The sequence below is a fragment of the Eptesicus fuscus genome, chromosome 1, assembly GCF_027574615.1.
Source record: "Eptesicus fuscus isolate TK198812 chromosome 1, DD_ASM_mEF_20220401, whole genome shotgun sequence".
Taxonomy (NCBI): Eukaryota; Metazoa; Chordata; class Mammalia; order Chiroptera; family Vespertilionidae; genus Eptesicus; species Eptesicus fuscus.
Window position 1 is genome coordinate 6,609,201 of NC_072473.1, and position 24,667 is coordinate 6,633,867.

Below are 24,667 nucleotides of genomic sequence, written 5' to 3' on the forward strand. Positions count from 1 at the left end.
TCTCACTTTACTAAAAACTGAAATATAATTTCTAAGTTGAATGCTATATTATCCAGAAAAGAAATGGCATACTCCAGTGAGGTATGGCAGGGTTTGGAAAACCAATCTCTAGAAGGAGAGTATCATACTCTGGGACTATCAAGAGTAGACCTGAGAGGCAAGGGAGAGAGTGGTTACAAGAACCTAGAGGATGTGGCTATTTGTAGAGGCCACTGAATGAGATCTGTGGAGCAATGTAGTTAATCTGTGCTGTCCTAGCAGGGAACAGGCTAGGGAATAACTAGTCTGAACTCACTCTCCTCATGCTTTCCATTTTCTTGTGGGAGCCCCTCATTGGCCAAATACAGCTAAAAGTCAGAGGGCAGGCTCAATGATGTAAACCGAGAAGATCAGCTTTCCAGGGTACGGCAAAGAACAGAACAGAAAAGACAGTGTCTCTGGGAATATATGGAAGATAATCAGCACAAAGTGAAGTTATGAGCAAAGCCACCCCTCAGGTGGCCAAGCAGACAGCTCCACAATTCATGATCAGTTCAGTAAACCTTCCTTTATCAGACTTAAGATAGAATAGAAATCACAAAGTCATATCATTTGGATACATTATCTCAATAGATAACATGATAATTCCAAAAGGAGAGAAGAGAGAGGAAGATAATATAACATGATAGTCTTCTCCTAGACAGACAGTTGAAAGAGGCACAACCAATGGCCTGGTGGGGCAGGGGGAGTTCTTCTTGTGGAGTATATGAAAGTAATTAATATAATTACCTTTCTCTCTGATTTAATATGTGTATAAATTTGCTAAAATCACTGCCCTTGCCCCACAGTAATCCCCTCAAGGATCCACATATTGTGATGTGTTATGGGCTTAGATTTGTGCACAAGACTTCATGTCAGGTCTCTTTGGGGCAGCACGACTGAGACACATTCTTTCCCTCCGTGTTCTGTTCTACACAGAGCTGAATAAGGAGTGTTAGAAGAAGAAAAGATTAGGTATGTGAGGGGGTAGTTAGAAGAGTGTGAAGACAGGAGCAGAGTAGTGTGTGTCTGAAGAAAATGGGAAATCTGAGGAACAGTTGTTTGTTTTCAATTCCTTGGCTGGTTTGATTAGTGTACCTGAAATACAGCTACTAATGTCAATTCTACTTATTTAGGAAAACCTCAGACCATTTTAACACATAATTTTCTTTCATTTTTAAAACCCAAGTGTACAAAGGAGATAATATAATTTATCTTCTTCTGATTTATTTACATTTAAATACTTCAAGATGTTGATTCCTAAGAACCACTTCATGTCCAACAACGCAGTTGAGATTTCTTTCATCAGGCTTTCTCTTAGGAAAAGCATTATTTGCTCCCCAAAAAGAATGTGCTGAGAAAACAAGGGGTCTGTTTATTTAGCTGTGAACCTTGAAATCTCTCAATAGTGAATGATACACACATTTGGCAAACCACAATGTAGCTACTCAAGTTAAATGTAGTGATTCAGAATAATTTATAAATATACTGTGCAATGTTTCAGTAGATTTCTTACATTCTACTTTTTCATTTTAATTAACTCTGGTTTTAGTACTTGAGCACTATATAGAGTATTACAAATCAAAGGACTTAGGATTTAATACTAAACCAAATTAGCAACCAACCAGATGTGTTTCTTAAACCACATTCTTCAGAACACCTGCTTCAGAGCTGAAAGTCTTGTTAAAAAGGTGCATACCTGGGAACCACACTTCTCCAACTCTACCTCCCCAGAATTATGGTATGACGGTATCTTGAAATAGTCACTTTAACAAGTTAATTACTCCCTGAAGTTTAAGAATGACAGGACTAGAATGAGAAATATTTCCTTTTGTATCTGAAGGATACAGTATAGTATTTTCCCCAAGATACTGTGTGCTGGTATTGCCTTACCAAAAATAGAGGGGGCAATACCAAATGAGATAAAAAAAATCTAAACTAAGACTCATGAGACCTGGTTTGATCTCCAGTTTTGCCAGCTGTGACCTGAAGCATGCCAATGTACCTCTCTGGGATTCATTCTTGTCATATCTAAAAGGATTTGTACCAAGATGTTTTCCATGTTGCCTTCCACTTTGATAGTCCCTCTCTTTATAGTCCATATTAATATATTTGCATATGTCCTTTTGTAAGTTATTGTTTCACCCACAGAAGAACTTGGATGCCTCTACTATTCATAGAGAATTGGCCTCTCCTCTGAGAAATTCTTAATTCTGTTCAGAACATTTTTTGTAGTTGTGCATAATTTACTTCAACTCCTAATATTTCAAAGATGATTCATTATACTCTGGGGAGACTCTGGAAACTTATGACGGGATTACTGAAGAAATTAGCCATTGAAATTTTTTGCCTTGCTTTTGGTCTGGAGGTAGCAAATCAATGTACAGAGGCTGTCTGAGAAAAGCAGATAGCATGCTTTACTAGTTTAGCATTGGGTCAAATATGTTTCTCAAAACACCAGTTCCATGAAATGTTCTCCGATATAAGGTTAAAAATCTATCTATATAAAAGCCTAAGTGACCATCGCAACTGAACGGATGACCAAACAGGCTTCGTGGGGTGACCAGGCTGGCAGGGGGGTTAGTGAGGGACGACCAAACAACTGAGCAGCAGGCTGCACAGGGCATCCAGGCTGGTGTGGGGTGGGGGGGAGCAGTGAAGGGAAACCAAATGACTGAACAGCAGGCTGTGTGGGAAGACGAGGCTGGCACGGGGACAGTTGGGGGTGATCAGGCCGGCAGGCAGAAAAAGTTAGGGGTGATCAGGCTGGCAGGGGGGCCAGTTAGGGGTGATCAGGCAGGAAGGCAGGTAAGCAGTTTAGGAGCCAGCGGTCCAGGATTGTGAGAGGGATGTCCGACTGCCGATTTAGGCCTGATCCCCGGGATCAGGCCTAAACCAGCAGTCAGACATCCTCTGAGGGGTCCCAGATTAGAAAGGGTGCAGGCTGGGCTGAAGGGACCCTTCCCTGCCCCCCCCCCCCGCCGGGCACCAATTTCATACACTGGGACTCTAATGAAAATAAGAGGAATGGAAAATTCTATAAAACATCCTCTGAGAGAGTCCCAATATTTATTAGCATATTAAAAGGTTTTGAGAAAACCTGCCATAAAAATACACAAATAAACATTTAAAAAAAGTTTTTTACACTGAGGCTTATATCCTATCTAATAAAAGAGTAATATGCAAATTAACTATCATTCTGCTACACCCACAAGCCACTCCCACCAACCAATCAGGAGTGAGTATGCAAATTAACTCAACCAAGATGTCTGTGGTCACGGAGCAAGCAGGAGGCTTGTGTTTCCCCAGTAATGGAGGAAGCCAAGCTTCCCGCCCGCTCTGGCCGGCCCTGGCCTCCACTCAAGGCTACAAAGTTTCAATTATAGAAGATAAATAAATCCCAGATACCAGGGCCTCCACTTGGGTCCCTGGGGGGCGTGGCTGGCCGGCAAACCACCACAGGCCCCTCGCCCAGGCCACCCCACACCCCAAGGGAACCCCCACCCTGATCTGGGACACCCATCAGGGCAAACCAGCTGGCTCCCACCCATGCACCAGGCCTCTATCCTATCTAATAAAAGAGTAATATGCAGATTGACCATCACTCCAACACACAAGATGGCTGCCCCCATGTGGTCAAAGATGGCTACCTCAATGTGGACACAAGATAGCCACCACAAGATGGCCAGCAGAGGAGGGCAGTTGAAAGGACCAGGCCTGGAAGGGAGGGCAGTTGTGGGCAATCAGGCCAGCAGGGGAGGGCACGTGGGAGGGACCAGGCCGGCAGAGGAGGGAAGTTGGGGGCAACTGGGCCTGCAGGGAGGAGCAGTTGGGGGGGACACAGGCCTGCAGGGGAGAGCAATTGGGGGGGACCAGGCCAGCATGGGAGGGCAGTTAGGGGTGACCAGGCCCGCAGGGGAGGGCAGTTAGTGGCAAATAGGCTGGCAGCGGAGCAGTGAGGCATCAATCAGGCTGGCAGGGGAGTGGTTAGGGGGTGATCAGGCTGGCAGGCAGAAGCAGTTAGGGGCAATCAGGAAGGCAGGCAGGTGAGCAGTTGGGTGCCAGCAGTCCTGGATTGTGAGAGGGATGTTCAACTGCCCATTTAGGCCCGATCCTACTTGGTTCAGGCCTAAACGGGCAGTCGGACATCCCTCAAGGTGTCCCAGATTGGAGAGGGTGCAGGCTGGGCTGAGGAACACCCCTGCCCCCATGCATGAATTTTGTCCACCGGACCTCTAGTTTAGTCATAATTCTTTAAATGAGTACCATTTACAGAATATACTTTAGAAAATGTAGTCTTGGTAAGCTCCATAAATCTAACATATTTCCCATGAAAATATATGATTATGATGGGAAACCTAACTATACATAAAATACAATGATCATCTAGAAAGATAATAATCATAAGAGAGAGAAGGCCCATGCATTCAGTAAATGTGGCTTTCTTATTGATACATGGTCAACATTAGCATTCCAATGCCACAAGAGAATTACTCTACAAATGAGATTATTATTGTAGGCTATTTATCTCCTGCTTCATTTATATGAATAAATAAGCAAACTGTGGCCTTATGAAAAACAAATATTGAAGACAAAAGAAAAGACAGTGAAACTTTGATCTGATAATCACCTTCTGTTTTAACCTTTATAATTCTTGAAGGCTGAGTGACAAATACACATTTAAACAAGTGACCTTTGACAAACTACAGACATGTTGTTCAGCAGAATATGGCCAAGTTTTATGCCTGAATGAAGAATTTCCTTTTAGACTGCCATCTTGTCTTTCATAGATAAATCTTGTGGTTGTACAATTTCCATTCAACTGTTTGTTAAAACAATTTTCCCATCACTTCCTTGAAATGAAATCCATAGTAACAAAACTCATTTAAAATATAAGTCATGCAATATTTATCTTAAGTAACTTGTCTAGATTTAAGATTAGGTCTTTATTTATCAGTATTAAAATATATTCTAAGTTGGTCTGCTCAAAATTATGTTTCATATACTTACATATATAAATTTCCAGAAAAAGTATTGAAATTGTTTTCAATAGATGGATGGCAAAAGAGAAATGTATTTGAAATAATCCTAAATGTCTTTGGGAAATGGCATATGTTTGTATATATATATATTCCTGTGTGTGTGTGTGTAAACTTCTTTATTGCTTGTTCTCTCCCCACGCTTTCTTTGAGAGAGTTTTTTTAAAATAAGCAAGTCTGATTTTTTCTTCCTGTTTCTTATTCCAGGGTCTTAGTAAAATATACAAAACAAAGTAGGGGGTGAGAAAATATGAAAGCTACTTAATGGCTGATGACCCATGTCATTTATTTCATACAACAGATGAAGGCACATTGGTGATGAAGCCACTGTACATTCTGTATCAAACTAGTCCTTTATTTGTAGCATTGCTTCACGATATCCTCAAAATTTGTTTTCAAATTTTGTTTTACATAGTCTGGGTGCCTTACTCAGATTCTTTGTTATCATTTGCTTTTGATATCACTGCTGCTTCTCCATTTCTAGAAGAGAGTGGCATTAGATATCGGGGGTGGGGAGATGGCTTTGCTGAATCTTTAGTTATAGAAGTCATGGAATACAAGAGGATAACATTTTCTCTAGGATTACAAGATTTGCTTTCAAAATGAAATATATAGTATCTTCCAAAAATATAAAAACGTAAGAATAGATCCTCCTGTTTGAAAGGAAGTGCTACATGGGCTCAATGCCATGTCTTGTGAATAGGAAGCCCTGGCACCAAAAATTGCATTTTAGGTGGCTTTCTTATAGATAAAATGCCATTGTGCTTGTTGCCATAGCTTGATAGCAACAAGTTGCTATTCTATTCAGGTTTCTTTCCCCCTCTGAAACATCCCTATTTCATTTAGAGGAATTAGTGATCACTCTGTGACCAGTGGCATAGTTAACTAGAATCTTGCCAAACTAATCCTATATTACCACACATTTTCTCTAGCTACCAAAAATAGGAGGAATTACTCACCGTCTTGGCTATCTGTTCTTTTTATTTCCCCTAAGCACCTACATTTCCAATATTCACTTTTGTTTATCGTGCACACATGCCTCATTTAAGCTCATCCTTTATTCAAAATTTCTGAGCAAATATTCCCCCTGAAAACCCAGCAGGAGGCTTCCTGTTCCATAGATATCCTGGTGCCAAGCAAGTTTATAACATGCAAGGCTTTTAGCAAAGTGTATAAATTTGTAACTTGGGAAAATATCCCAAAGCCCATTACAGAGCAGGATTTCCTCAGCAAGAGAACAGACTATCTCAAGGAAAAAATTCCACATGTCGACCTGTCAACCAGACTCTGAAAATAACATGCTTACACACACTTTTTTTATTTTCTGCTTAATTTTGAAACTGGGTTTTCATAGAGCCCATGGGTAAAAAACTTTTCATAGTACCCACTAATCCCAACTGAGTTTAAGAGGTGTCAATTGTATAGTTAACAAAAATATGGCTTGGGTGAAGGAATCTTGGTGGAGCTCTGTGGAAGTGGCTTGACATGTGAAGCTTCCATGATTGAGTTATGAGTACTTTATCATGGGAACATTCACATCCCTCAATACATTGAAAGAACAGAATTATTGCATAAGAATCTGGAACTAACAATATGTGCCATAATAATCTGTGAATAGGTAAAGTCTCAAGTGAGGAGGTATCCCCTCAGCATCTAACTATATATACATATACATATACATATATATATATATATATATATATATATATAATATATATGTGTGTGTGTGTGTGTGTGTGTGTGTGTGTGTGTGTGTGTGTGTGTCAGAATAAATTATGTGCTTTAGCAATTGAGCAAAGCAGTTGAGGGTGTTAATAAAAAGTGCCCATCAGTGACATCATGCAATATGCCACATAAATCGCAGAAAGACACCTTTGAAAAAAAGTTATTCACTTCTGAGGGGTGAGGTGGCAGGTGCAAAGAAGGCAAAGAAATATAGAGAGGATAATAAATAGATCCCAAAGGAAAGCTAAAATCCGAAATAAACTCCTATACTTTTTTTAGAAAATCCATAGTGCAGCTGCTCTGGCGTGCCTGATTGGCTGTATCTTTATCCGAATGCACAGGAAGAGCAAGCTGAGCTGTCACCCAAGGGAGTGCAGAGCTCAAAATACTAGTATCTTTGCCGTTCTAGGCCTCGAATGACTCTTGAAACTCTCCTGGGACTTCTCATCACTTTCTGATAAAGTTCACACACCTGCAAATAGCTTACAAGGGCCTTGGTGATTAGGTTTTTTACTACATCTGCCTGAGATTGGGTTTCTGAGAAGCAGACCCTGTGTGCAAGTGATTTATTAAGGATAAGTGAGCAGGAGAGACATATAAGAGAGTGATAAAATCAGACAAGGATGAGAAAGCCCAGTAAGGGTGTGATCTCAAGAAAAGTTCAAAGGGGTAGGTTCCACCTTAATTCCTCAGGGGAACTCTGAAATGTAAGCTACATCCCAGAATTGTCCTGAATGGAAACAAGAAAGTTGGTTTTTCAGATTACCCTCTGTCAGTTATTGGGTAAAGACTACCCTCAGGTGCGTGTGGGTGGGTGGGAGAGTAAATGCTCAGATGCTCCATGTGGGCAAAGTGAGCTCCAGTAGCCCCAGAATTGTCCTCTGTGGAAGACTGTAGGTGTGGTTATTGGAAGCAAAAGCACACTGAGGTGAGAGGCACAGATTGGTAAATGAGATCCCAGGAATCTGAGTGGTGCATCAGTACTGCCCACATTAACATCATTCCACATCTCTAGCCATGCCCTCCCACTCTGTTCCAGCCTCAATGCCCTGCTTCTTGTTTCTCAAACCATTTACTTCACCATACCTGCCTTCATACCAGCCTAATGCCTACTCATACTACAGAACTCAGCATCAATATTATTTTGTCTAGAATGCCTCTTTTAAACTATTAAGTCCATCCTCTCCTATATCCTCAGTCTACAATCTCTCTTGAGTTTGGCTACTTCCCTGTCTCTTTCCCTCTTAGACTAGTTCAAGGAGGCCAGAGGCAGGGCTTATCTCATTATTCAATGTACCTCCAATATCTGACAGTAGGCAACCAATAAACATTTATCAAGTGAATAGAAAAATGTATAATACTAATAGTTTTTCACTTTTATTGAGAAACTAGAGGCCTGGTGCACGAAAATTTATGCACTCAAGGTGAGGGTAGAGGGTCCCTCAGCCCAGCCTGCACCCTCTGGCAGCCTGGGAGACCTCGAGAGATGTCCAACTGATGGGGAGTGGGCCTAAGTCACAGTCGGACATCCTTAGCGCTGTGGAGGATGTGGGAGAGGCTCCTGCCACCGCCACTGCACTTGCAGCTGTCAGCCAGGCTTGTGGCTGAGTGGAGCTCCCCCTGTGGGAGCGGACTGACCACCAGGGGGCAGCTACTGCATTAAGCACCTACTCCCTGGTGGTCAGTGCACATCATAGTGACCAGTCATTCCACTGTTAGGGTCAATTTGCATATTACCCTTTTATTATATAGGATAATTGACATATAACAGTGTGTAAGTTAAGGTGTACAGCAGGATGGTTTGAAATACCCTATATAATAAAGAAGTAATATGCAAATTGACCATCCCTCCAACACACAAGATGACCACCCCCATGTGGTCAAAGATGGCCGCCCCCATGGGACACAAGATGGCTGCCAAAAGATGGCTGGCAGGGGAGGGCAGATGTGGGCGATCAGGCCACAGTAACTTCAGTTAACATCCATCTTCTCATAAAATACAATGAAAAGAAGAAAATATTTTCCTTGTGAGGATAATTCTTACATTTATCCCTTTAACAATTTTTCTATACAACATATGTAGTGTTAGCTATAGTCATCATGTTATATATTATATCCCCAGTATTTATTTATCTTATAACTGGAAGTTTGTACCTTTTTACCACCCACACCAATTCTCCTCCCCTCTTCACCTCTGGTAACCACAAGTCTGATCTATTTTTGCATGAGTTTGAGGTGTTTTAATTCCACATATAAGTAAGATCATACAGCATTTCTCTTTTTTTCTGACTTATTTCACTTATAATAATGCCTTCAAAGTTCATCCATGTTGTCATAATTTCATGGCTGAATAATATTCAAATAAATATAACTTTATTCCCATGTTTTCAGGTCTTACATTTAAATCTTTAATCCATTTTGAGCTAGTTTTTGTGAGTGGTGTAAGATATGGGTCCAGTTCCATTCCTTTACATGTGACTAACTATTCCAGCACCATTTATTGGAAAGTCACTTTTCTCCATTGAGTATTCTTGGGTCCTCCGTCAAATATCAGTTGACTGTATATGTATGAGTTTATTTCTGGGCCTTTGATTCTGTTCCATTGGTCTATTTGTCTGCTTTTATGCTAGTAACATACTGTTTTGATGACTACAGCTTTATAGTATAGGTTGAAATCAGGAAGTGTGATGCCTCCAGCATTATTATTCTTTCTCAGGATTTATTTGGCTATTTGCGGTCTTTTGTGGCTCCATTTAAATTTTGAAGTGTTTTTTATACTTCTGTAAAAAATGTCATTTAAATCTTGATAGGCACTACATTGAATCTATAGATGGATTTTGGTAGTATTGACATTCTAACAATATTAATTCTTCCAATCCATGATCATGGGATAACTTTCCATTTATTTGTAGCTTCTTTGATTTATTTCATCAATGTCATAGTTTTCAGAGTTTAGTTTCTTAAATTTTTCATCTTTTTATGCTATTTTAAATGGGTTTGATTTCTTTACTTCTTATTCAAGAAATTCATTGTTAGTGTATAGAATAAATGCTACTGATTTTGTATGTTAATTTTATATAATACTAATATTTAAATCCAAGAATTTGTACAAATGCAAAGTTGGATATGAGCAACTGAAATAAAAAATAAATTATCTGCTAATACTTGCTAATCTTTTAAAATGCATGAAGTCTTTTCCCATGTGTTATCTCATTTGACGCTATCCATTCCTCAGAATGGAAGACAGCTGCAATTTTGTTTACCATTCGTGTTATTTAGGGAAAAGAAAAAGTTAATTTTCTGACAGACAAGGCTTAGACCAACACTACCTTCTCATTTAGAGAATGAGGACAAAGACACTCATTCTTGATCTCCAATACCTTAGTGAATGCATTTTTAAATTATGATTGTCCCACTTTTCTATGACAGGGTAAGTCTAGTTTATCTTTGAAGTCCCAGGTTTTTGTGCACTTCCTGTCTTTGTAGAAGCTTAATGAATGTTTAATAATGAGTGAGTGGATTCATTTGGGATAACTTTCCATTTATTTGTGTCTTCTTTATTTTTTAAAATATATTTTTATTTATTTCAGAGAGGAAGAGAGAGAGAGAGAGAAACATCAATGATGAGAGAAAACCATTGATCGGCTGCCTCCGGCATACCCTCTACTGATGATTGAGCCCACAACATGGGCATGTGTCCTGACTGGGAATCAAACCATGACCTCCTGGTTCATAGCTCTATGATCAATCACTGAGCCATGCCAGCCGGGCTGTATCTTCTTTTATATGTAGACATATATCAACCATTTAATAGGCATATGGCACTGTAGTAAGCACCAAGTAGAGGAGAATTTTTAAAAATTGTTAATGTACGAGCATTTTAACCTTCAAACCATTCTATGCCCCTCTTTCTAATTTACCACTATTCTAGGGCCAGCACTGCATACATAAAAAGCTTTATATTCTATGACCAATACTGAAGAGATCACGGGGATAGACAGTTAGTAGTGGAGGAAAGGAGAAGGGATACAGTGACTGCTACCTTCATGGGTTACACAGTATGTGATTTTGCTTCTAACTAATGGTATTTTGTAGTCATTTTTTTACATCTTCTTTCAGTAAAAATTTCTGATATATTTAAATACATTCCAGGAAAATGCTGACTGTGACATACCAAAAGCATGCCTTCCATCTGGCTTTTTCTCTAATCCTATAGTCTACTTCCTAGTGCAGTTTACTATCTGGGCTCTGTAATGTTTTCATTCAGTAATCTCAGTCATTGGGCCTAGTGAGAGAAAATGCTAAGTCTGAGGCCTGAAGCCTGCAATTTGATTCTCTTTATGATTACTTTAGAACACATATGAAAAAGCCCAAGTTTGAGAAGTGAACAGGGGAGGTAAGATTTTGAGTACTGCTTGCTGGGGCAGGGTTCTTTAAGAACCAAGGAAACTACTCTCTGAAATGATATATGAGATCTTTTCTTAAGCAAAGGAAGCACTTCCTGCTTATGAACAAAGTTGAATTTACTTTGTAGCAAGGTACAAATTAATCACAAAGTATCTGGGAGCAACACTTATGATGTGTCTAACTTGCAGGGACTTAAGGAACTTACTAAAAGCAGTACAGATAATTCCTGTCTTTTAGCAATGTGTTATCTTACTGAGCAAATGAAATACCACACATAAAACAAATCTGAGAAGCACAAGATAATTCTTGTCTATATAAACATGGAGCTATGTATAGAATTATGTCACAGAGGCTAGAAGTTCTGAGCAAGGGGGGTTGAAAATTGCTAAAGTAGAAGGAAGGTGTAGAAAATAAGTGAGGACTTCAAGTATGAGTGGGATTTACAGAGACAACGTGTGCCTCATTGACATGCCAGGCAACATGTTAAGTGTGTTAAATGTGTGATCTCATTTATTCTCTACACTATTGATAAATACTATTGTTACCAATTCCATTTTTCAGGTCCAGAAACTAATGTTCAGAATCCTTACAGCTGGCACAGCTGTGAGAGGCCGAGCAGCTGGTCAAATCCAGGCTCTGTGGTGCTGGAGCCCATATACCCACTGCACTGTTCGTCCTGGTGGCCTAGGCAGGGTATGAGTGCCCGTGTATGTAAATGCCCAGCACATCTCACTGGAAGGGGCCTTTTGGAAAGTTAGGCATTAACCCAGCCTACTCCCCAGAAAGAAGACTCTCTTAGGTAGAGTCTTGCCTTATTTTAATTTGGGGGGCTTTCTATCTCTAATACACGAGAATTAGGGCCATTTCTCACAAATGACTTTATTTCCTACAATTATGCTCTATTGTGTTTGGGACAACACACAAAGTTAGAGCCTTCTTTACTCAGAGGAACAGCTCTACTAAGCTCAGCATCAGAGATCCTGCCACACTCAGATGGAGGTGGTTTTATATATTAAAATACAGACATATGATAGTTCCTCCACAACTTAAAAAAATCTCCAACAATGAAAACTTTGGGGTGGGGGTATCTGAATTTCAGGGAGGATATACAATAAAGAGGGCAATAATGCTGGTTCAACCTTCAATTACTGATTAAACTTTGGCTAGTGATATATATTTTTATAAAATAGAGCCTATCTTCTCCCCTCCTCTGTATATAAAAAAATACATCAACCTCCCTACAATGAACCTCTCCTCTCTTTTCCTTTTCCCATGAACAATTTGTTGCCATAGCTGCTATATTCCCTTAAAAAGTTTTATTCCTACCGCATTGCATTATAGTTAGTCTAATTTATGTCTTTCTGCCATGACAGATTGTGAATTTATTGAATTCAAGGATCAAATACATTTTGGTATTTCCAGCATCTTACTGGGCACTGACAGTAGCACCTGGGCACTGACAGGTGCTACTGTCAGTGCCCAGCCCACATCCCCAATTCTTTACCATATCAGTGCATCATTTGACTTTGAAATGCCAGCAGTTGCATTTCCTTGCTTGAGGGCTTTCTCTGACCCAAGCCACCTTATCCACCCTTGTGGCAGACCAGAAGTGAAGATGAATTAATGGCCCTTAACAATACTCTCATCTTATGACTGATGGGAGTTTATGTAAAATACCCCAGCTCCTTCTTCCTTTGGGCAGAATAGCTCAGAAGGTGTCTTCCAGAGTTGCTCACGGGATAAAGCTTCATTTGCCCCCAGGAGATAATGAACTTGCTAAAGCACCTTTTCTTGGGTTCCTTTCTTACTCTTTCTGTTCCCCACTTCCCAACTAGTGTATGGTTCACTTTCCTAATAAACTACTTTCACTTGAATCCTTGACTCAAAGGTAACCCAAACTAAGAAGTCCAATAAATGTCCTTCTAATTAAACAGATGCATAGTGTAACATGAGATAAGAGACATAAAAATACTATGCTACAATAGTGCTAGAGGCCTATCAGTCAATTCTGAGCCCATGTAAACACAACAAGCATCATGATTTCAGGGTTTCCCTCTGCAGTGGGGCAGTGACTGTCCTAGTTGTTAGAGAAGAGTGTGTCAAGAACTCTAGCTTCTATTTTTAGATCTCTTGCTGAAATAGAAAATCTGTTTCCTTACCGTGCAATAGTGACCTTCCTACCCTAAAAAAAATGGTGCAGAATGGCTAATGAGAAAACAAGTACCCATATGTGGAATCCACAGAGGAACAGAGAAGGGAAAAATGAGAGCTTTGGTACAATTCATTGGCAGATATGGTGCTCTCTGATCTCTTTTGTCAGCAAAACAGCAAGTGCTGAGTTGCCTGGCAGTGCAATGGCCCTCAACAGGATTTAGGACTCCAAGTTTCCAAAGCCTGGCTCTGAGTCTAACACTTCCAAAGGGTAATAATTTCTTTAAAAAAAACTCACATTAAAAGAAAATTTTCTTTAAAAAAATAAAGGTAAAATCATGACTCTCATGCATATATAAAATGAAAACGTATTAATGATTTTGTTTTAACTAATTAATCAATGAGTGATCCAGGCAGATGGTATAATCAGTTCAAAAGAAACCCCCAAAACAGACACATTTATAGATCAAGAATATTGAAATGAATGCTCAAATGGAGGCGAACTAGTCTCTTCCACAGTGGGGGAGGGAAGCCACTTGAACCTTGACAGGACAGGACAGAATTTGCAAGAATAAGCAAAATATATTTTACATTTCTATCAGTTATTCAACTTATAGAGTTGTAATATAGCTCCAATAGAATCACAGTCAAATAACATGGAAAGGTATACTATAAATAATGCATACTTTTCCATTGAAGTACAATTAGTTTCTATACTCTTAATTGTTAGATTTAATAACACAATTCTTTGCCAATAAGGAGAATGTCATTTTTTTTCTAGAACCTATTTATACTTTTAAAATATGTGTCTTTTTCTTAAGATTCTGAGCAGAGGTGAGAGTGATAAAATGTAGGGCAGAGATATGTATTTGAGAAAAGTACATCTGATCATTAAATTAAAGGGGAAATCTCAAGGTTTAGGAGAAAGATCATTTCTTGAAAGGGGAAGGAGATGGGAAGAGAGAAAAGAAATAGATGGTATTTCACACGCACTATCACATCCAGTCCTCCCAATGAACCTGTGAGTTAGGTAAAGATATTACTTCTTTTATAGTTGAGGAAACTGCGGAAACTGGAGCCCAGAGTGATTAAATAACCTACAGAGGGTCACACAAAGAGTACATAGCACAGCCAGGATTTAAATCCAGTTCTAACTCTGAAGTTTATTACCTTTTCCATTATTCCATGCCCTGCTGGTCAGGGATGATGTCAGGAGGGAGAGAAACAGTAAAGAAGTTTCCTAACCCTCTCTGCAAAGAGGACAACTCAGTAGCAGTTTCAAAGGGCCATGTTGCAATGCTGCTCATTGGTGATTGTCATGTTTTTGTCACAATTTTATCATTCTGTTGATAAATAGAATTCACTGCTGATTCCACAAGCTTAAATGAGACACTTGATTTACATTAATAACCTTTTGGGGGAAAAAACAACAACTGTCCTTTGAACTTGCAGGGATGGAGGCTAACTAATGGGGTTAGAATGCCTTGTATTTCAAGTTGCTCTGAAATGAAATGGAAATACTACGGGCTATTTAAATCAGAGTCATAGTCCTCCCAGACAATTTTTCAATCCATCAGGCAAAACCTATTTTTAATAACATAGCATTGTTAATCAAAATTCAGTGAATTCAGATGTTTTTCCTCTTATGCTACTATCAGAGTTGACAATGGAGAAATATAAATGCTTACATTTAAAAAAAAAAACAGATTTCTTTGGATGCCACTGGCATTTCTTTACCCGAGGCGGCTTATATTCTGATCAATAAGATTCACTGAGTTTTTATTGAACGTCTACTATGTGCTTAGTAATATACTGAAATGCCTTGGGATACATTACAGTGAATCATATCTGAACCATACCCTGTCTAGAAAATAATAGAAAATATTAGACACATTTGAAAAATTTACTATAACATGATAAGGGTTATGGGGCCATAACAGTGCCAAGAAAGATGATATTTAAGTTGGGAGAATTATGGAAAAATTCACTGAGTAGGTATCATTTGAACTGGACTTTGAAAGATGAGAATATTTGAACATGGAAACATATGTATATATGTGTGGATTGCACCTAATTCCATTATTATAAACCCCAATACAGAATAGTTCCTTCTTTAAAAATTATTAATGGAAAAATATTTGCAATTTGTCAGAACCTAACAAGTTGATGAACCTGCTATTCATTTTGCAATGTAGTAGATGATTCAATTAATATGAGAGAAAGTTATCTTCAATTCTATTTTTGTTACTTCCTAAAATGAAAGGAAATATCATTTGGGTTCATTAGAAATTCTCAGATATCTTCATTTCAAAACTAATTCCAAATGACATTTAAAACTGTCTTTTTCTAAGGTCAAATGGGCCTCTATTTATTATCTCCTCCAACTCCAAGAGAGCAAGAATCTTATGTTTTCCAGAATTTCTCCATCTGATGACATTTTATTATAGCACAAATAGAAATATATGTAAATTACCCTTATAAATTTCTCCCAACATGAAAGTTTCCATTTAGTCTGAGATCTTTAAAATGGGAAATGAACCTTGTCACCACAAGCAAAGTGTCCTACATCTCCCAGAACATAAACTGCACACTTTAAGGTGACTATAATCCTGCAATGAACAAAAAGGCAGCTGTTCACCTGTATTAGAAAGAGGCTTAACAAAAATGTTCTCTCCATGATGTTTGCTTGGATACACACTTTTCCTTTAATTTGCCATTTCTTATAGAATGACTCAAGGGCTTTATAGCAAATTGTCCTTAATGCCTGATTTTTTTAATATTTACCCCCTCCAACTCACTATATCATTATAAACTAGAGGCCCAGTGCACAAAATTTGTGCATGGGTAGGGTCCTTAGGCCTGGCCAGTGATCAGGGCCAATCTGTGGGGTGACTGGCTGGGCAATTGGGGGGTCCCTGCTGGCACCTGCTTTGGCTGGCCTGGGGCCTGTGGGCTGGGGGCAGCTCCTGTGTTGAGTGTCTGCCCCCTGGTGGTCAGTGTGTGTGATAGTGATCAGTTGTTCTGCCGTTCAGTAGATTTGCATATTAGGCTTTTATATATAGGATGATAATTAGAAGACCAAGAATATACTAGGCGCATAATGGGTACTCAATAAATGTTTGTTGATTTAATGAATGACTAAAGATTTATAAGATGGAAATGCACATAATTCAGCAAATACTTGTAAAGAGGAAGCAAATTAAAAATTTTAATAAACAAATCCAATAAGTAAATATAAGTTTATAATACTGCCATGTATTCTTCACCCAAAGTATGTTTAAATTTTTTTATTTTATTTCTTTATTCTAATTTTTTTGTTAATGCTCACCCAAGGATATTTTTTCCATTGACTTTTAGAGAGAGTGGAATGGAGGGAGCGGAGGGGAGGGAAAGAGAGACAGAGAGACAGAGAGGGAGAGAAACATCGATTGGTGCTTCCCACATATACCCCAACTAAGGCCAGGGATCAAACCTGCAACCCAGATACATGCCCTTGACCGGGAATCAAACCTCCAACCCTTCGGTGCAAGGGCCAATGCTCTAACCATTGTGCACCATCAGCCAGGGCTAAATATTTTTAAAATCTACATTCTTTGTTGAATTAAATGGGAGATGACTTTCTTATGAGAAAGTCATATCACCAAAATATTTTAATATTTAATATATTAATAATTTGTTTGGTTGAGCACAACAATTTAAAGCTCATTTAATTATTATAACATGATCTGTGTTGAATAACCTTTCTGGTCATCCTGTCATTTTTACCTTATTTTTATAGTTTAGTGATTTTCCACCAGGGGTGATATTTTTTCTCCTAGGGGACAGTTGGCAATGTCTGGACACATTTTTGGTTGTCATAACAGAGACCCTGGGAGGTGGTGTGTTACTGACAACTAGTGAGTAGACACCAAGGAACATCCTACTGTGCATGGGACAAGCTCCCACAACAAAGAATGATTTGGCCCAAAATGCCAATATTCCCAAGGTTGAGAAACCCTATTTTTAATAAAGAAGGCAGCAGCAGTGATCTCAAATCCACAATGTTACATGGTTGTTCAGATACAAAGAATATTTATGCATCATTCCTGGAAGCAAGAAAGTTATAAAAGGTGGTTTGATCCTGCTAAAACATTCTACCGAGCATAGAACAAAACAGTGTTTACAGAGAGAAGAGAAATGAGATGGGCATTATTTCAGTAAAGAGTAGTATAGAAAATGTTGGGAGATCTAAGTTATAATCTCAACATTTCAGTTTATTCTATATTAAAATGTGTTTAATGATGTACCTCCTACCTAGGCCTATTTTGATAATCCAATGAACTTGTAATAATGATAGTAGTACTACTACTATTACTATAAAGAAATTATACTTTATTGAGCAACTGTTATGGGCCTTCCATATATCACTAATAATTCTCATAATTAGCATCAAGTTAAGCATCATAATTACCATTCTACAGAAGAACTAACAGACTCAGGAGTTTCTGTAAACTGTTTAAAGTTCACAGGTGGTAATAAGCAGAACTAGTGGCCAAAAGCAACTCAGATACATCTTTGAATAGTGTGACACATGTCCAGGTTTTCTCAGGACAGTCCTGGTTTATGCCAGGTGTTTCTGTGTAATTATTAATACCACCCACTTAAAAAGTGATTCTGCTATATGAGATAATGGTACCTGCCTTATTCCTTCTCTTTAAATCATGAATAAATCTATAACATGCAAAGATAGAAACTTGCCAGCATTCTCAAAGCCCTCTGATATGGATCTGGTCTGTGTACATCTGTCCATTCACGCATCCTTATGTGAGAGCAGTTGACAACTGGTAACCAATAGTAGGAAGGACTCACAGAGCCTGCCATTTGGTTCCCCTTGTTTAAGCTACCTTAAGAGCTAAACTAATTACTTTGTCTGTCAATTTCATAATTTTATCACATGACTGATCCAAAGCAAATGGTTTGCTAGACAATCTCACCAGGCTGTGGGAATCAATAAATGCCCAATTTCTTTATTTCTCTGAATATTTTGCTCTTTGCACAGACCTGGATGTCAGTCAGCAACCCAACTGAATGTTATAGAACTGGTAAAATCATTTTGTCCTTGTGCTGGGAAGAAGAATCAATTACATATATTTCATTTGTGGTGAATTTTCAAGAAGATGAATATAATTCAATGGGTTATTTTGTGTAACTATCTCTAATTACCATCATGGCATTAAAAAACACACACATACACATACAACTTTCTCCATTCTTTCAGATTATGTGCCTCAAATCATTCCTCACAAAGGGAGTATCACGATGAAAAGCCATTCCCTCATCTTGCAATACTCCAAGGCTCTCTTTTTCATGGGCATCAAAATACCATGCAACATAGAAAGCCATCATAAGAAACAGTGCTTCCCCATATTCATACAGCAAGACTCTGACCTTTAACTACATATCTCCTTGCTTCCTCTATGTGCTTTATTTCCCCCTTTATCGCTTGAGTTAATGGCAAGAAGTTTTCCTCTAGACAAAAATCTTATACCAAAGAAAATTTAATTTCTGTATAATTTAATCACATATATTTCATATATTATTCCCATCCAAGGACCCCATACTAAAGCAATTGTAGTACTTGAGGACATATTAAATTATTTACGAGAAATAAAATGCAAAATGAAAATGCCATTCTTGTCTATTTGTAGCAAGAGAGGAAAAAAATAACATTTTCATCTTAGAAATGAAAGAATTTCCTCTGCTGTCATCTTTTGCCTTAAAATGATGTTGGAAAATAACATTAACTGAGGCAAAACTAATGATTAGTGATTAGTTGTTTTGGTTTTATACATGATCCCCTATGCTTATTTTTCATCTTTGCTGCAGCCCTCTTTTCAATTGTTTTCCAGCTTTATTGAAATATAATTGACATATAACGATGCGTAAGTTTAAGGTATACAATGTGTTGATTAATATACTTATATGTTGCAAAATAACTACCACCATAGCATTAATATTACAAAATAATTAGCACTGTAGTGTTAGCTAACACCTCCATCACATCACATAATTACAATTTCTTTTTGTGGTGAGAACATTTAAGATCTATTCACTTAGCAACTTTCAAGTATACAATACAGTATTGTTAACTACAGTCACCATAACTTATTCATCTTATACCCTTTGAACAACATCTCCCCATTTTCCTCATCCCCCACTGCTCTACTTTTTGTTTCTACCAAGTCAGCTTTTTTAGATTCCATAAATAGGTGTTATCATGCAATATTTGTGGTGTTTTTCCTTTCCCTTGTCCCATCCTTTCCCAGGAGTGGCTATAGTTTTGAATCAGTGACAGCCTACATTCTCAGTGTGGAACCCTGGTCCTTGGGTCTGAAGGGAGCAGAAATAAAGAATGTCATTATATATATATATTTTAGAGAAATATGCTAATTAACCAGGACTCTGTAATGGGTCGACCAGACAGGAGGAGGTTGTGTGCGCAGTGTCGGGGGCGGGGCGGCAGGGGCCTCCACGCACCTGCGCTGGGGGAGGGCCTGATTAGCAGCAGCTGCTTCAAGGGCCAGAGAGGGAGGCAGGGCTGGACCAGCAGCAGCTAAGGCTTCTGTGGATCCCGGGGAAGGAGGCAGGGCTGTACTGGCAACTTGAGGGTGGGTGGTGCTGCGCAATTTCGAATTGTGCGCTGGGCTCCTAGTATACTGATGAAAGGGTCAAATCACTAAGATGATATAACAATTCTAAAAATATATACACCAAACAACAAAGACCCCAAATACATGAAGAAAACATTGACAAAACTGATGAGATAAATAGCACTTCTACAATAATAGTTACAAACTTTAATACCATTTTCAATAATGAATAGAACTTCTACAGAGATCGGTAAGAAAACAGAGGACATGAAAAATACTATAAACCAACTAGATATAACAAATATATACAGAATGTTCTGCCCAATGACAGAATATACATTCTTCTCAAGCACATGAAACATTCTCTAGGATAGTCCATATATTGGGCTATAATACAAGTCTTAATGAATTTTTAAAGATTAAAATAATAAAAAAGTATTTTTTCCAACCATAATGGAAAGAAGTTAAAAATCAACAATAAAAGGAAGCCCTGAAAATTCAAATAATTCATGGACACAGACAACAGTGTGGTGAAAGCCTGAGTGGGACTGGGGAGGAGGGAGTCAATGGGAGAAATAAATGGGGGCATCTGTAATACTTTCAACAATAAAGATAACTTTTAAAATATTTGGAAATTAGTGTACTCCTAAATAATCAATGTGTCAAAGAAGAAATTATAAGGGAAATTAGAGATGAATAAAAACAAAGATACAGCATATCAAAACTTATGTGATGCAGTAAATGCAGTGCTCAGAGGGAAATTTAAAATGTAAATGCATGAATTGCAAAAGAAGACCGATCTCAAATCAATAACCTAATATTACAACTTGAGGCACTAGTTAAAGAAGAGAAAACTAAACCCAAAGTTTTCAGAGAAAGTAATAAAATTTAGAGTAGAGAAAAATAAAAGAAAAATAGAAAAGCAATTAGAGAAGCAACAAAGCCAAAAGTTGTTTTTTAAAAAAAGATAAAAAATACAAACTTTTAGCTAGACTACAGAGAAAGAAAGAGATGACTCATAAATAACTAAAATCAGAAATGAAATTAGAGCCGAAACCGGTTTGGCTCAGTGGATAGAGCGTCGGCCTGTGGACTCAAGGGTCCCAGGTTCGATTCCTGTCAAGGGCATGTACCTTGGTTGCGTGCACATCCCCAGTAGGGGGTGTGCAAGAGGCAGCTGATCGATGTTTCTCTCTCATCAATGTTTCTAACTCTCTATCCCTCTCTCTTCCTCTCTGTAAAAAATCAATAAAATATATTAAAAAAAGAAAGAAATGAAATTAGAGACATTACTACTGACCTTACAGAAACAAAAATAATTGTAAAAGAAGATGTTAAACAAATTAGATAACCTAGATGAAATTGTACAAATACCTAGAAACACACAAATTACCTAAACTGACTAAAGATTAAGTGGAAAATTTTAACAGACATGGAGCAAGAGATTGAATGAGTAATCAAAAATCTTGCAACAAAGAAATATTCAGGGTTAGATGTTTTTATTTGAATGAGTATTACCACACATCTTTCTCAAACCTGTCCAAGAAATAAAAGAGGAAAGGATACTTCCAAACTCATTCTTGGAGGACCACATTACTCTGATATCAAGCCAGATAAAGACATCACAAGAAAAGAAAATCACAGAACAATATCCTTTATAAATAGAGATGCAAAACTCAACAAAATGTTAGCAAAACAAATCCAATAGCATTAGTCAAAGAATTATACTGGTACACCACGACCAATTGGGATTTATCCCAGGAATGCCAGGGTGGTTCAATTTCATAAAATCAAAGTAATACCCCACAATAATAGAATGAAGAAAACACATCATCTCGATTGATACAGAAAAAGCAGTTGACAAAGTCCAATGTCCTTTCACAACAGACAGAAGAAAACTACTCAGAAAACTAGGAATAGAAAGAGACTTATTTGACATGATAAAGAGCATTTATGAAAAATTCAAAGCTAACAACATGACCTGACTTTATGCCATCTACAGAAAGCATACCCAATGGTAAAAGACTAAAAGCTTTCTCCCTAGGATCAGAAACAAGATAGGGAATATCTTGCTTCACTATTGCTATTCAACATTGTATTGGGACTTTTCTACAGGGCAATTAGAGAAGAAAAAAAATAAAAAGCATCCAAATTTAAAAGGAAGAAGTAAAACTATATTTGTTGGTGACATGATCCTATATATTTTAAATCTCAAATAATCTAAAAGGAAACCACTAGAGCCAACAAATGAATTCAGCAAAATTGCAGAATTTAAGATCAATACACAAAAATCAGCTGTGTTTTTACACAGCTGCAATGAACAACCTGAAAAAGATTAACAAGTCCATGTAAAATAGCATCTACAAGAATAAAATACCTAATAATAAATTAAACCAAAGAGGTAAAAGATTTATAGCTTCTATCATTAAGATAATTCTATTGGCCTCAGACATTTTACTTCTGTACTTAAAAAAAAAAAAAAAGTGTCCCTAAGGTTAAGCAATTTCTGCCTCTTACAAACTCTGTGACCTTAAAAAAATTAGCTAACCACCTTTGTGCCTCATTTTCTTTATCTATACGATGGAGGGCATGGCAACACCTAACTACTGAAGAATTAAATAAGGCATCTACTGACACACAGTGAGGTTTTAATGTGTGTCGACTCTTATTATATGCATGTGCTAATCCCTCATAAAAAAAACTTTTTTTCTCTTGGTTTTATATCTAAATGCAAATGAACCTTGAGACAATGCCTAAGATTGAAGAGGTCAGATGTAAAGAATAAAATTATCCCAGAAAGTTACAAACCAATGGAAAATACCGTGATTGATGGGTCAGAAGGGAGAGAAGATACTGTGTAATGAATGCAGTGAAGCAAATCGGTTGAAAGTTTTGGTTTGGGGGATCAGAATGATGAGATGCTGAGTCTCTGCTTTTCTAATTACTGTGACATGACTTTAAGCAAGTTACTTAACCTCTCTAACCCCCAGTTCCCACATTTGAAAAAATTTACTGGAGCAATAAAACAATTGCTCTTTTGTAAGGATTAAAGTAGGTAATTGTAATATGCCTAGTAGTGTGTGTCAATACATGGTAGCTTAAAAATATTTTGAGTTCAGCAATATACTCACACTGTCATTTACTGGGAAGGATAAAAACAAATGTATGCCCTTTAAATGGTTCCAAGTCAGTTGGGGAGGCCAGACAAACAGATATTGTTCAGTACAAGAAAATACTCCTGTTAAGATGACATTTCTCTTTTCCTGTTTCTTTCCCCATCATTCATTTTCTATATATCTTGAATATAAGAAGTCATGAAAGTTTTCCATCATGATTAGACTATCTAAAATAAAAGGTTTTATTGTAAAAAGAACAAAAATGCAAACATACAATTTCTCATGACTTGCTTCTACCTTGTATAAATGTATTTCTTATTAGCAGAAAAAAATAGTGTTATAGAATAGAATTTTATAACAAAAAGATACTCATTTTTATTTTTTGTTTTGTTTTGAGTAACAAAAAAAACAAAAACAATATCAAGCAGAGCAGGAAGTGACCATGGAGAAGTTACCTTAGCAGATGCTGAAATAAGGGGAAAGGGATGAACTACAAGACTTGGAGGCTTTAAAACATTTTGGTAATATGGTGGTGTCTGCAAACTTTTTAAAGAAATACATTTTTTTAATCAGAAAAGTTAGTTATGCTGGAAAGAAAAACAGCTTAACACATCTCTTTCACCAAAACTCCTTACTCCTTTTACAAAGGTCCTTGCCTGGAGATTTAAATTTGCTGTTCAGCCCATTTCCTTTCCTCATTTTGAGAACCCAACATGGACTTGTAGAGTTCAAAGACATGGTGTTCAAGTGCCACCACAGCTGTGTTTTATTAGCCTTTGAAGGAGGCCTCAAGTCAAACTCCTCCTCGTTCAGATCCTATCAGCTAATTGAATAGAGAGCCAACTGGGTGTAGCTTGCATCAGGTTGCTGAGCCTTTTATTTATTTTATTCATTTTTAAATTTCTTTATTGATTAAGGTATTACATATGTGTCCTTATCCCCTTTTTGAGTGAAGACAAACTTCCACCAGGAAAAGCAAAGATGGTTCATGGCAGTATGTTCTTATCTCAGAAAGCATAGGGGAAACTACATGAGGGCAATAAACATTCCCCAGCAAAAAAAAAAATTAAACTGAAAATCATCAGAGTGATTTATTATTGTCAAAGAGCAAAGAGTCTGTGGTCATACCTCTCTCAACACACCTGACCTCATCTGATCACTGAAGCTTAGTAGAGTCTGGCCAGGTTAGTCCTTGGATAGAAGCCAAAGGGGATGGGAAAAGAGAGCAAGTCCCTGTCTCTTTAAAGAAAAAAAATGGGCTTTGTTCAAAGCACGTCTAGCATTAATAAACCATTGCTTTTACATTGTATTTGCTGAGGCAACAATCTGGACATAATTGACATCTCTTTTTTTCTTTTCTTAAAATGAGCTAATTTTCTTCATATTTTTGTATTTCTGTATGTCATTTTTCATTGTGGGAGTACCAAGGGATTATAGAAAAATGGGGTAAATTCATAGGCATGAAAATAAACTAGACCTACTGATTTAAAGGGTGTCACGGGAAAGGAGGTGAACCCTGACCCCTGTATAGTTCCAACTACAGCTCCATTTAAACTCATGACCCAGGCTTATTTCATCACCA

At 37.8% G+C, this 24,667-nt stretch overlaps 1 protein-coding gene across 2 annotated transcripts in view; it reads left to right on the forward strand.

The window, feature by feature from the left end:
- Positions 1–24,667, forward strand: part of GLRA2 (glycine receptor alpha 2) — a 168,237-nt gene that overhangs the window by 14,799 nt on the left and 128,771 nt on the right. The window lies entirely within an intron of this gene.